An 8,046-nucleotide genomic window follows, 5' to 3' on the forward strand; every position below is an offset into this window, starting at 1 on the left:
TGAGGCAGCAGTGAGCTGTGTTTGCACCACTGCACTCCACCCTGGGTGACAAAGTGACACCCTGTCTCAAAAAAAAAAAAAAAAAAAAGAAAGAAAGCTTTCAGGTCCAGCCTTTCACTTAGGCACAATGAGCGCACAGTAGGACTGAAACACTGTAAATGTTCATGATTTTCCAGTTTTTCCTTTCTAAAAAAAAAAAATGCTACAAGATGAAGGATATCCCTCTTTGCACACTCCCAGCTCTGCCACATAAATGTTGGTATATAGCAGGTTCATTATAACTCACATACACGTGGTCTCATTTTCAATGTGAAGCCTTCTTTGAGCCTCATTCAATTTAGACTTGGGATTCATATACTCCATGATACCATTTTTGTCTTATTGTTCACTGTTCAACTGCATTATGGTCAGAGTATGTGGTCTTTCTGGTACCAACTTGGGTTACTTGTTATGACTTTGTCAGTCTAATGTGCCCTATTCTGTCAATTTCCCTGCCATCTCCATTCTTCTCATCTTCTTTACTAAGGGCACATAGATTCACTTTCCACAATGAGCACTATTTAATGTCTTATTTTAATTTTTATTTTATTTATGTATGTATTTATTTTGAGACAGAGTCTTGCTCTGTCACCCAGGCTGGAGAGCAGTGGGGCAATCTTGACTTACTGCAACCTCTGCCTCCTGGGCTCAAGTGATTCTCCTGCCTCACCCTCCCTAGTAGCTGGGATTACAGACACCCACCACCACGCCCAGCTAATTTTTCTATTTTTAGTAGAGACAAGATTTCACCACGCTGGCCAGGCTGGTCTCAAACTCCTGACCTCAAGTGACCTGCCTGCCTTGGCCTCCCAAATTGCTGGGATTACAGGCATAAGCCACTGTGCCCGGCCTCTTTTCAATCTTTTAAAAGTTGGGAAACAGCCGGGCATGTTGGCTCATGCCTGTCACCCCAGCACTTTGGGAGGCCAAGGTGGGCAGATTGCCTGAGGTGAGGAGTTCGAGACCAGCCTGACCAACATGGAGAAACCCCATCTCTACTAAAAATATAAAATTAGCCAGGTGTGGTGGCTCACGCCTGTAATCCCAACTACTCAGGAGGCTGAGGCAGGAGAATTGCTTGCATCTGGGAGGCGGAGGTTGCGGTGAGCCGAGATTGTGCCATTGCACTCCAGCCTGGGCAACAAGAGTGAAACTTATCTCAAAAAAAGTAAAAATAAAAATAATAAAAAATAAAAGTTGGGAAATATGACTACCTGAAAATGCATGAAAATGTACATATACATTTTTTTTTTTCGAGATGGAGTTTTGTTCTTGTTGCCCAAGCTGGAGTGCAGTGGCGTGATCTCCGCTTACTGCAACCTCTGCCTCCCAGGTTCAAGTGATTCTCCTGCCTCAGCCTCCTGAGTAGCTGAGATTACAGGCACCTGCCACCACGACATTTCAAAGTTAATAAAGTGATCACCCTTATACCCACCATCCAAGCCCATAAACAGCTCATCATTAAACACCAGGCAATTCACGTCTGTGCCTCACAGACGACATCTCCAGCCCCAAGAGGAAACCGCCATGGTTCATTTTGTATCATTCGCCCCCCTCGCTCATCTTTATGTTTGCACCTATGCAGAAATCCCCAAATACCCTGTTTTCTAGTTTCGATGATGTTTATGCTACGTATGATGGCATGGCATAGAATATTTCTTTGTGCCTTGCTTCTTTCAGGAAAAGAAAAGCTAAGCAGGTAGGGTGCAGTTGGCATTCATTCTTTCTTAGTTATATTCATTCCAGAGACCCTGGATCTGTATCTCACTTTAGAGATTATAAACATGCTGCTAACACCAATTTTGCAAAGCCCTCCCAATGGGCATTTTATAAAAGTCATTCTTGGCTGGGCGTGGTGGCTCACGCCTGTAATCCCAGCATTTTGGGAGGCCGAGGCAGGTGGATCACTTGAGGTCAGGGTTCAAGACCAGCCTGGCCAATGTGGTGAAACCCCGTTTCTACTAAAAATAACAAAAATTAGTCAGGCATGGTGCAGACATCTGTAATCCCAGCTACTTGGGAGGCTGAGGCAAGAGAATCACTTGAACAAGGGAGGCAGCGGTTGCAGTGAGCTGAGACTGCGCCACTGCACTCCAGTCTGGGCGACGGAGCGAGACTTCGTCTCAAAAAAAAAAGAAAAGAAAAGAGAAACGCCACTGGTAAGAGCAGAGGTCCTCCTAGGCGCGCATTCTGCATGGCCCCAGCTCTGCTAAGTTCAGCTTTCAGTGTTTGGGGAAGACCTGCAGGTCAGGGACCCCCACTGTGGCTGAGGGGGCTCAAGCTTGGCCCTTTCTCCCGGACCCCTGCTGCCTGCGTTTCCCAGCAATCTGCTGCTTTATCCTAGAATCTGGGTGACTCATGGCCCTCCCCATCCTGGAAGGCATGAAGAGGAGGAGGGGAGACTGCTATGCCAGGACAGTCCCAGACCTTGCCAAGGGGCCTGGGTCCACTCCCACCCCCAGGGAGCGCTGTGCGGAGGAAAAGGACCATGGCTGAAATCAGAATCCCTGGATTCAACCGGGGGTGGAGGGGGCCGGGGCGGGAGGGGGGAACATCTGTAGCTGAGGGAACACCCCTCCCGCCTCCAGTCGCTGAGGCTGAACTTAGCCGACTTTGGGAATTCCCCACCCTCTACCCCCAACTGGTCCTCAATTCTCACAGATGTAAACTGAGAATTTTCAACAATCGTTTTGGCAAACATACGCCAGGCCCCCTTCTGAGCGCTTTGCACCTATTAACTCATGCAACGCCTGCAACCCTATGAAGTGGCTGCTGTTATCACTACCATTTTACAGTGGGGGGAACTGAGGCACAGCGAGGCCAAGCACGATGCCCAAGATCACACAGCCAGCAGGTGGACGGGAGGGGCTCGACCCCGTGCTGTCAGGCACCAGAGACTCGGCTCTTCAGCCCCAGGCCAGAGCCTCCCTGCACTGACGGGGTCGCGAATTCGGGCAGGAGGGTTCGTGTGTGTCCTCACCTCTGGGACGCGAGCTCCGGGGACGGGGGACCTCGTCTGGCGTGGGAGGCATTTAATGAGCGCCGTGGACTGAAGCCGGGATGGTCTTAGGAGAACCACTTCCCTTCTTGACCGCCTGAAACCCCCTACAGGGTTCTGCTTCTGGAACTGCATTCGAGGTCAGAGTTTCTAGTACGAGTAAAGCGGATCCTCGGGAAGAGACCCGACCAGAAGGAAATCGCCGTCTTGGAAGATCTAAGTCCGGGGTGGAACAAAACCCACTCCGGGCGGGGGGCGCGCGCCACCTGGCGGCGGATCCCGCTAAGGCAGCGCCGCCCGGAGACCAGAAACGTTCGATTTGGGCAGTGGGCCGAGGTGGTTGGAATTAGCGAATGGGCAGTTGTCTGAAAATCATTGTGTGAAACTAAGGACTGTCTACCAGTGGCTTCCAAAATTCTGACGCACAGTGAGAAATCATTTTGCGTCAGCATTTTTTTTTTTTTTTGAGACAAGGTCTTGCTCTGTTGCCCAGGTTGGAATGCAGTGGCACGATTTCGGCTCACTGCAAACTCCACTTCCAGGGTTCAAGCGATTCTCCTGCCTCAGCTTCCTGAGTAGCTGAGATTACAGGCGCCCGTCACCGCGCCTGGCTAATTTTTTATTTTTAGTAGAGATGGGGTTTTACAATGTTAGCCAGGCTGGTCTCGAATTCCTGGCCTCAAGTGATCTGCCCGCCTCGGCCTCCCAAAGTGCTGGGATTGCAGGCATGAGCCACCGTGCCTGGCCGCATCAGCATACTTTTACAAAAGAATACCACCCTCTATAGCCAACAACAATGGATTGTATACTTCAAAATAGCTAGAACATTTTGCATGTTTCACCGCAAAGAAATGGCAAGCGTCTGGGATGATGGATTTGCTAATAACCTTGATTTGATCACTACACAATTTATATATGTATCAAAACATCACGCCGCATCCTATAAATATGTACAATTAAAAACAAAATTTAGGCCGGCTGCAGTGGCTCATGCCTGTAATCCCAGCACTTTGGGAGGCCGAGGTGGGTGGATCACCAGGTCAGGAGTCCCAGACCAGTCTGGCCAAGATGGTGAAACCCCATCTCTACTAAAAAAAAAAAAAAAAATTTGCCAGGTGTGGTGGTGGGCACCTGTAATCCCAGCTACTAGGTAGGCTGAGGCAAAGAACTGCTTTAACCCCGGAGGCAGAGGTTACAGTGAGCCGAGATCACGCCACTGCACTCCAGCCTGGGTGACAGGGCGAGACTCTGTCTCAAAAAAAAGAAAATTTTAGTTTTAAAAATACCACCCTGTATTACACGGCCCTGTATTACACGATGCTTTATATTCCACTCTATTCCTTTTTTTTTTTTTTTGAGACAGAGTGTCACTCTGTCACCCAGGCATGATCTCGGCTCACTGCAACCTCTGTCCCCCAGGTTCAAGCAATCCTCCTGCCTCAGCCTCCCTCAGCCTCCTGAGTAGCTGGGATTACAGGCTCCCGCCATCATGCCCAGCTAATTTTTGTATTTTTAGTAAAGACGGGGTTTCACCATGTTGGCCAGGCTGGTCTCAAACTCCTGACCTCAGGTGATCTGCCTGCCTCAGCCCCCCAAGGTGCTGTGATTACAGGCATGAGCCACCAGGCCCGGCCTATTCCTATTTTTAAATGCTGGTCAGGTCACCTTAAAATGGTTTCCTGACTCTCTAAGGGTCTGGGATAGGGTTTTCCACTGTTCTAGATTATCCCCATGTTTTTTCACTTGACAGAGATTATGATGAGGAACCGGTTACACCCACGCTACCTCCCAGTGAGCCTTCCCCACCACACAAAGCTGCCTCCAGGATTTGCTGCCAGCTCTGATGTCAGGATGAGTAACAGCTCAGGATGCTGAAGACACTGGCCCAAGACCACACAGCCTGGATGTGGCAGTGCCTGTTTCTGCCTCACTCCTGGAGGAGGAAAATGATTAAATACCCGTAATTTCACTGCTATTGAGTACAATTTAATTCATCCTTCCTCCACTTTGGCTGATAAGATTGAGCTGCACTCACCTGCTGTTCTCTTAGGCTGTACCATAAGGCATTCCAGAGGTCAAACTTTAAAATGTCTTTTTCACTTTGGGAGGCCAAGGCGGGAGGATCACTTGAGGCCAGGAGTTCGAGACCAGCCTGGCCAACATGGTGAAACCTCCATCTCTACAAAAAATACAAAAATTAGCCGGGCGTGGTGGCACACACCTGTAGTCCCAGCTGCTCAGGAGGCTGAGGCATGAGAATCACTTGAACCCGGGAGGTGGAGGCTGGAGTGAGCCAAGATTGCACCACTGCACTCCAGCCTGGGCAACAGAGCAAGACCCTGTCTCAAAAAAATAAAAAATCAAAAATCTAGGTTGAATTCTCAGGTGTCTCTAAAGTGGCCTTCGATGTATTCTGCGCTGGGTGCTGGAGGGTTGACCATCTAACAGTGGCGAGCCCAGCCCCAGTCCAGGGGAAGGTAGAGGAAGTGAACCTGCTCATTGTAGGACTAGGACCCTTGAGGTGACAGAGAGCTGTGGTTAGCCTGAGTCCGTCACACTGTGGTGGTCTTTGAGGCCGCTTTGCAGGGGCAGCAAATCAGAAGGCTCGGTCTGCTGTGCTTACTCTGCTGTCTTTGGAAGGAAAGAGGAGGAAATCGCTCCGAAATGGGAGATAGGGCTGGTGGTCACGACTCAGCTCCACACCAAGATGAGACTTCCTGGGCCCCCAGGGAGGAAGAATAGCAGCTCCACTGCCAGGAGCCACGCCTCAGAGGAGCTGCCTTTCCACCTCCCTCCTGAAATGCCATTTTCAAATTTCTCCTTTACTCTTCCATCCCCAGAACCTAGTAAATATATGGCACATAGTACATGCTCAATAAATATTTATCAAATTAATGAGAAAAGATATGTGGATGTCCCCTCCTGTGCAGCTGTAAGGGGAGAAATAGAGTTTTTTTTTTTTTTTTAACTTTCCTACACCAGTTTTATTTAAAACACAAAAATAAGTATTTCTCTTTCTGTAAGGAAAAATGGCTCAAATATTGCTGAACACAGGCCAGACTCAGTGGCTCACGCCTGTATTCCCAGCACTTTGGGAGGTCGAGGTAGGAGCATCACTTGAGGTCAAGGGTTCGAGACCAGCCTGGCCAACACGGTGAAACCCCATCTCAAATACAAAAAAAAAATTAGCCAGGCATGGTGGCAGGTGCCTGTAATCCCAGCTACTTGGGAGGCTGAGGCAGGAGAACTGCTTGAACCCAGGAGGCGGAGGTTGCAGTGAGCTGAGATTGCGCCACTGCACTCCAGCCTGGGCGACAGAGCGAGACTCCGTCTCAAAAATAAATAAATAGAAAGAAAACACTACACTCCTTTCCATCTTTATCGCTGTCCTGCTAATAGTCACATGTAGTTCTGAGCATTTACTACTTGCCAGGTACTGTTCTGAGGCTTTCTGTGTATCAGTTCATTTTATTCTCACACAAACAAGTATGTACTATTATCAAGCCATTTTATTTATTAATTTATTTATTTTCTGAGATACAGCTTCACTCTTGTCTCCCAGGCTGGAGTGTAGTGTCATGGTCTCGGCTCCCTGCAACCTCCGCCTCCCAGGTTCAAGAGATTCTCCTGCCTCAGCCTCCGGAATAGGTGAGATTATAGGCATGTGCCACCATGCCCGACTAATTTTTGTATTTTTAGTAGAGACGGGGTTTCACCATGTTGGCCAGGCTGATCTCGAACTCCTGACCTCAGGTGATCCGCCCACCCCGGCCTCCCAAAGTGCTGGGATTACAGGCGTGAGCCACCACGCCCAGCCACTGTTCTAAGGCTTTGTGTATAAATTCATCTTATTCTCACACAAAAAAGTATGCACTATGATCAAGCCATTTTAAGGGGAGGCTCAGGGTGCTACCTGGATTAGGAAGGTGGATGATAGATTATCTGTTTGGATTTGAACTTTTTTTTTTTTTGAGACACTCTCACTCTATTAACCAGGCTGGAGTGCAGTACCGTGATCTCGGCTCACTGCAACCTCCGCTTCCCAGATTCAAGCAATTCTTGTGCCTCAGCCTCCCGAGTAGTTGGGAAGACAGGTGCACATCACCATGCTCTGCTAATTTTTGTATTTTTAGTCGAGACAGGGTTTCGCATGTTCACCAGGCTGGTCTTGAACTCCTGGGCTCAAGTGATCCACCCACCTCGGCCTCCCAAAATGCTGGGATTACAGGCGTGAGCCACCACGCCCAGCCTGAATTTTTAGAAGTTTTTATATAGCTTTGATACCAATGGATTAAATTTTGACAGGGCATTTGGCATGACTCAACTACAGGAAAGAGTTATCAAGGTGTTCTAAGCCCTCTCACTCCTACACCCACCCCCGCTGCAGGAAAGGGCCAAAGTCAGCTTTTTCTCTGTGACCCTGTGGCTGGAGTTAGGGCTGTCCATAAATAATCCTTCCTTTCTCTCCTTCCAGGCACATGAAAAGACTGCGCTTCCCGGCGACCCTTTGAAGTTCGGCGTGACCTGCTGACCCGCTCTGGCTGAGTGTAAGCTAAGAGGACAGGTGTCATATCAGGTCCAAGCCTCGCGAGTCACTGCCTGCTGTGCCATCCTCTCTTCTTCCCGTGCCAAAGGACTGGCAGCATTCCAGATGATGGCTGTGCCATGGGCCCGGGGTACACGAGTGATATGGAGCGGAGCGCTCAGCTGGCCCACAAAGGAGAGAAACCTCTGCTGCCTGAGGACCACAGAGAATCTGCAGCTGTGACTGCAGCACAGCCCAGCCTGCCCTGACCAACACAGCTCCAAGAGAGCCTGACACGTGGATCTCAGAGAAATGGATGAATAGGCTGGGTGCGGTGGCTCACGCCTGTAATCCCAGCATTTTGGGAGGCTGAGGTGGGCAGATCACCTGAGGTCAGGAGTTCAAGACCAGCCTGGCCAACATGGTGAAACCCCATCTCGACTAAAAATACAAAAATTAGCCGGGCGTGGTAGTGGGCACCTGT

Source organism: Pan paniscus, chromosome 20 (genome assembly GCF_029289425.2).
Source record: "Pan paniscus chromosome 20, NHGRI_mPanPan1-v2.0_pri, whole genome shotgun sequence".
In the NCBI taxonomy this organism is placed as follows: domain Eukaryota; kingdom Metazoa; phylum Chordata; class Mammalia; order Primates; family Hominidae; genus Pan; species Pan paniscus.